Source organism: Primulina eburnea, chromosome 4 (assembly GCF_022965805.1).
Source record: "Primulina eburnea isolate SZY01 chromosome 4, ASM2296580v1, whole genome shotgun sequence".
Taxonomy (NCBI): domain Eukaryota; kingdom Viridiplantae; phylum Streptophyta; class Magnoliopsida; order Lamiales; family Gesneriaceae; genus Primulina; species Primulina eburnea.
In genome coordinates, this window is record NC_133104.1 from 36188042 (window position 1) to 36194955 (window position 6914).

A 6914-nucleotide genomic window follows, 5' to 3' on the forward strand; every position below is an offset into this window, starting at 1 on the left:
ATTATTTCGAGCTTAAATATTATTAATTTTGACCAAGAGTTTTACAATGCAAGTTTTGCTCGATCAATTTTTTGGCGCCGTTGCCGAGGACTGTTAATTCACAATTTTATTTTATTTTATCTTCTTTAGCATTATTTTATTTTTCTTGAGCTAACACTCCATATTCTATTCCAGATATCTTTTTCAGTGCATGCCAAAGTCACTTGACGTGGAGCTTGAGCAGTTTGACTCTGAAATTGAAAGAACTTTCCACAGAAGAAGACAACAGTAGAGACTGAAGGAACTGATGGAGAGGCACGAGCGCGAGCATGAGGAAGAACACCATGAAGATAGACATGTTGAGGTGCCGCGCCGCATGCCGATGCTATAGTATGCCCAGCCTTCTTCGGATGGTACACACCCCAGCATTGTGAGGCATATTGTGCGGGCAAACCACTTCGAAATCAAGCCAGCTATAATTTAGATGATCCAGAATACAGTCCAGTTTGGGGGATCTGCGTTAGATGACCCGAACACGCACATCGCAGATTTTCTTGAAATTTGCGATATTTTTAAATTTAATGGAGTTTCTGATGATGCTGTTAGATTGCGTTTATTTTCTTTCTCCTTACGTGACAAAGCTAAAGCTTGGTTAAATTGCTTGCCCGTAGGTTCTATCACCACATGGAAGAACATGGCGAAAACATTTTTCATTAAATACTTTCCTCCATGTAAGACCATGAAGCTGCGGGCATACATCACCACATTTGCTCAATTCGAGCAAGAGTCTTTATACGAGGCATGAGAGCGCTTCAAAGATTTATTACGAAGATGCCCGCATCACGAACTGCCGCTTGGGTTAGTCATCCAAACATTTTATTATGGTTCGCTTACTTCTAATCGTACAATGATAGATGATGCTGCTTGTGGAAACCTATTGAGAAAAATTGCTGAGGAAGGATATGAGTTATTGGAGGAAATGTCGGTTAACAACTATCATTCTCAATCTGAAAGGAACAACCAGCGGAGAAGTGCAGGAGTTCCTCAGGTAACTGACCTTTATGCTATTACTGCGCAACTTGATGTCTTGAAAAGGAAATTGGATGGCTTGAATATGGTGGCACGGCTATGTGTCTTCAAAAGTTATTTTGTGATAAGTGTGGAGTTGAACACTTTGCGAAGGACCATCAAGATGGCAACCCCTTTTATGTGAAAAACGAGGCACCAGTGAATCAAGTTGGAGTCCAAAACTGTCCAAGGAATGATCCGTATTCGAACACATGTAATCTTGAATGGAGGCAACATCCCAACTTCTCATTTGGTGGTCAAAACAGTCAGAATTGACCACAGGGGGGGGGCAACCATATGGAAAACAACCGATGTACAGACCTGACCCTCCTAGAGAAGAAAAGTCCAATTTGGAGCAAATGATGTCTAAGTTCATCTCACTACCGAAACTAGACTCCAAAACCAAGATGCGTCGATAAAGGGGCTAGAGAATCAGATTGGTCAGTTGGCTAAGATGATAGTAAGTAAAGAACCGGGAACCTTGCCAAGTAACACAGAGACCAATCCAAAAGAGCAAGTGAAGGCCATCGAGTTGAATAGTCAGAAAACTTTACAGTTAAAAGAAAAAAGAAAATTCAATTACCGGATGAACAGGCTGAGACAGCCCAAGGTAAGTCTTCTAACTCTACATCAGGACCCACTGCACAATCCAAAATTGTTATACCTCCTCTTTTTCCTGCAGCATTAAAAAGGCAAAACTTGATGCGCAATTCGGTAAGTTTCTTGAGGTATTTAAAAAATTGCACATCAATATTCTTTTTACCAATGCCTTGATGCAAATGCCTAGTTATGCTAAATTCCTGAAGGAAATCTCAGCAAATAAGAGAAAATTGGAGGGTCGCACGACGGTTAATTTAAGTGAAAATTGCTCTGCTTTGGTGCAAAACAAGATCCCACCGAAACTTAAGGATCCAAGGAGTTTTTCAATTACTTGCATGATTGGTGATGTTGTTTTTCGTAAAGCCCTATGTGATCTTGGTGCAAAGATTAACATCATGCCTTTGTTTGTGTTTAGCAAACTGGGATTGGGAGAATTCTTGAATACAAAATTCTCACACATTTTCAATTCTCACACAAAATTCTTGAATACAACACAACAACTAATTAAGATAAGAACGAAAGCCATACCTCATGGTTGTTGTATTGGCAAATATGCTTACCTCACGGTGATTGCTCTCAACATCATATGGATCATCCCATTGCATTTTTACACCATCCACATTTGCTCGCCTCCTCATCATGCCTTCATCGAAATCCTGCAAAAGAGAAGTAATAATGCTCGGGATTGAACCGTCTATATCATCACAATGAGTATAAACCAACTTGTACATATGTACATGAAATGGTTTATGCAAGAACAAATAACTTTCTACCTCACTCTTTTGGGCCATCAATTTATTTTTCTTTTTCTTTTCTTTGGCCACTTTTTATTTTTCATCTTTTCTCTCCTTTTTCTTTTTATGGTCATCTCACTCTTTTGTTCACTATTTCTTTCGGCCATTTTAAATTCTTTTTCACTCAATTCATGAAGTTTCAATTGAAGCTCAAGGACTTCTTTTGGATTCAATTGAACAAGAGAAGCACAAGGTTCCTCCAAACATGTATTCAACATAATATTTTCTGGCCTACTCTCCTCCTCCATCGTAGACAAACTAGAAACTTCTTCACCACCTAATGATTCAGCTTCCACTGTACATAATTTGACAACATTCAACTTGCCAACTAGCGGAATACCATCATCATCAAATCTAGCCCCAACTTTAGATCCAAGTTCAGCTACGATCTCAACTTGAGATTCAGATTCAACTACACCCTCATCTTCAGATTTAGGTTCAACTACAAACATTATCACATGTTCAAGTTCACCAACATTCTCAACCTCCATTCGAGATTCAAGCCCAATCGCAACATCAACCTCCATTTGAGATTTAAGTTCAACTGGTGATTTTACTACGGTCACCTCCTCACATATAAATTGGGTGATGTCATGTCCAACTGCTAAACACCAACAACATATAATATCACAAGTACTAGAATTTGAGTTTTTAAATGTACCTTGATATTCATATTTGGTAGCTTCACGTCTCGAATATTGCTAAACACCAACAACATATCTTCTTCCAACCATTAGCACGTCATGCCCGGCCAGATTCATATCACCTCGGACCATCAACTTCGAATACTGCATACAGTACTCTGCATGTGCTCTCAAGCTTTTCATCATATGATTATGGTTACCACACTCCATTTGCCCGTAGTTTTATAAAATTTTTACAAAGTGACTTTCAAACGTTTATGAACGAGAGTCACCCTATATTTAACACGTCGCCCATACGATTTCAAGAATATTCAAAAACAGAAGGATATGAGGTTGGTGGGAACATTGCTGACACCAGTACATCTGCAGCACAAACACGTACACATGGAGATGCTGAAGAAATGTTAGGTCGTGGACATAAAGCCATTAGAAGGCCTTCGTGTGTCACTGGGGGACATCGTTGCAATCATCATTAACTATTTGTTTCGAGATGCAAAATAACTTGTTTCGAGATGCAAAATAACTTACGTTGTATTATTGTATCTTTTTCTATTTTTAATTTTAATTTGATGTCTCAGATGCAACAATTGATTAAATATTACTCTTATCGGTAGTAGTTTTCTTACTTGTGGTGATAACTGAAATTAAATTTCTGTGATTTTTAAAATGCTACTATAACTTTATATCGGAATCGTGTATGTAATTTATTAATCATTTTGCAAAAAAAAAACAATATTTTCTTAACACTTTCAATAATTTTAATTTGTATATATAAACATATAGTTTTTAACATAAATAAAACTTATATTCAAATAGTATATGTGATTTAATAGTCCTTTATTAATAAATTTAGGGATAAATTTATAGTAATGAAAAATCTAAGTATAATTAATAAATTAATTCAAAACACTCAATTTCCTAACAAATTTAAAATAATACAAAACTTAATCAAGCAAAAAAGTCATCATACTTGATATTCAAACATATTTAAAACAATATAACAATGAATAAAATTTATTTACTACTTCTATTGGAATGTAACACCTGCGTTGCAAGCATATTATTTGCCATAAAAACTCGATCTTCTCACGTGCACCTACATGCAATGGACAACATTTATTAATAAATATATAATTTTTTTAATTAAATTAATCATTTCACATTTTATCAAGTAAAAATAATGTATAATACGTTATTGAAACGACCTCAATTTTTTTCTAACATAACTCGAAAATACTAATTTAAAATACTTAACATTTTCATAACCATAATAAATTAAGTTTAAAATCTCAAGTGCATAAAATAAATCTCTTAATCGTCGATTAACCAAAAATCCTACGTCGATCTTTAAAAAGATCCACTAAAATAAAAGCATAAAAAATCTCTAATAAAATCATTAACATAAATCTTTTAAATTTTATATCTAACAATCTAATGTGGAAACATAAAGGTCCCTCGGACTCAATCGTCAGCCCCTCTCATAAAATCATCAAATCATACAAATCTAGTGAGTCTAGTAGCAAATAATACATATATAATCACATGCATTTAAAAATCATACTTTTATTTAAAATAACTTTTAACATAAATAAACCATTTAAAAATCATTTAAGTGTAAATAAATCATTTAAAAATAATTTAAGCATAATTAAAGCATAAATCGTAAAATAATTTAAAATACCTTTTGAGCATAAATAAATCATTTTAAATAGCTTTAGAGAATAATTAAATCATATATCGTAAAATCATTTTAATCGTAAAACTTTTAATCATTTATCATTTTGGGTGAAGTTTGATCCTTGAAAGTGACTAACTTTAATCCTTCGGTCGACTGCAGTATTAGCTCCACATGGTCTATGGGGGAGGGCATTAGACTCCACCATGGAAATACGATCGTCGTGGTCCTCTTGGGCTTTTTTTCATAGACGAGGTCTCTCTGGGGCCTTGGCCTGAGATGGGTTCCCTCTGGGACCTTGGTCTTCACGTCATCTCCATAAAATCATATATCATTTGTCACAGTCAATTTTAAAAATCATAAAATAGCAAAACTTTCCAAAAATAGCATTTTAAACATTACAAATTGTACAAATTTAGATTAAATCATCATACTATCATCAAAATAATTATTTTAAATCATAAAATATCATTTAACATGCATTATGATCCTTCGGGACGCTGCCAAGCTTTTACCTATTTTCTTAAGCGTAAAATTACCGTTTTGCCACTAAACGTAAAAGTTCTCGATTTTATCTTTTTCTCGCTTTTAATGACAATGGATTATTTTAAATAATTATTTAAGCTTAAATATATTTTTTCATAATTTTATTCTTCTAAAAACTAGGCGTTTCAATTAATTCTTTAATTAACGTTTCGTGTGGCGATTAAATCCTGGATAAATTCAAAACTCATTATTCTTCCCAAATTTTAAACATAACATTTTAACTACTTATTCTACCCTTGTGAGCCATGAACCACACGCATGGACCCATGGTTCCAATTTTTCTTATTAAATCTCGAAATATGACCCTAAACCGAACCCACTGATCCATCTCCCTATTTACTCGAGCCACGCCCGAGACATCTCTAGCCAAACCCGAGCCAACTGATCTAGGAACCATAGTGACCAAGCCCAAGCCCTTGACCAGTCTTAGAACCACGTTAGAGCTCCTGCACCCTGAACCCGATTGCATGCTTGTGTGCGTGTGTGCCTTAGGACTCATGATCAAGGCATCTACCCACTGACCACCCATGATCTTTACTGACCCTATACCACGCTCAAACTCGAACCAAGCCCAGCCCAGACCCTTGAACCCACGCACGAACCCCCAGAAATGAAGACAACAACCTGCGCACAAGGTTCCCTTCTCATCCAAGAACTCCTATCCAACCTAGGACACTTTCAGTCGAGCCACCACTGAGCCCACCTGACCCTAACCAACCCTGGACAATGCCCAGACCCAATCCAGACCAGCCCAAGCCCTTAACCCATGCAGCGAACCACCTGAAGCAAGAACAAGCTGCGCGCCTCTCCTCCCGCTGCTGCTGCCATCTTTGCGTGGAGGCTTCTACCCAGACCACCACCAAGCCCAGACCTTCATAACCCTTACTGAACCATCCTAGGGTACCGACCAGACCACCTAACCCAACCCCATACTGAGTCACCCTATGAAATCTCTCTGCCCCTCTTGATCATGCGTGGGGAGAGTCCTTTCACACAAGGACTCTTCTCAAGCCACCTAGCACGAGTCCTAGCCCTGCTAGGACCCTTCCTAGGACCTAACCACGTCCTGTAAGAGCCCTCCTCAAGACCTGGTCGAGCCCCCTCGCCCCATGTACCCTAACCGAGCCCCTTGAATCAAGTGTAACCCCAAACACCCTCGGCCCTCTGCTGCTTTTTGTTACTCGATTTCCAACTTGTTTTCTATTGAATTTTATCATGTTTTAATCACAATTCATTCATATAACATCCTACCTTGGTAGCGTACTCGTTGGATTCAAAACGTTTTACATAACAAGCGGAAAATCATTAAAACTTTGAAAAATACGCATCCTACCGTAAAATAATCGAACACTAATATTTTTCATGCATAATAAATTAAACACACATAATATGATTTGCATGATGTTTTAAAAAGTTTAGAAAACGTGTCTTTGCGTTTATAACTGCTCGAATATACGATCGTTGGCGAGGGTGCGACGTTGGACGACGAAGAACACAAGCTTTATTCTTCCCCAATATTTTTCGAAATTGTGGTTTGTGTGTGTGGGTATATTTCGGCTGCTGATGGTGATGAATTGTGGTGAATAAAAACTAGGTTTATTTATTTAT

At 36.9% G+C, this 6914-nt stretch overlaps 1 non-coding gene across 1 annotated transcript; it reads right to left on the reverse strand.

The window, feature by feature from the left end:
- Positions 1-722: 722 nt before the first annotated feature.
- Positions 723-828, reverse strand: LOC140831272 (small nucleolar RNA R71). The gene has a single exon (XR_012117845.1). It is a non-coding gene; the product is annotated as a small nucleolar RNA R71 (small nucleolar RNA).
- Between the last annotated feature and the right edge of the window lie 6086 nt (positions 829-6914).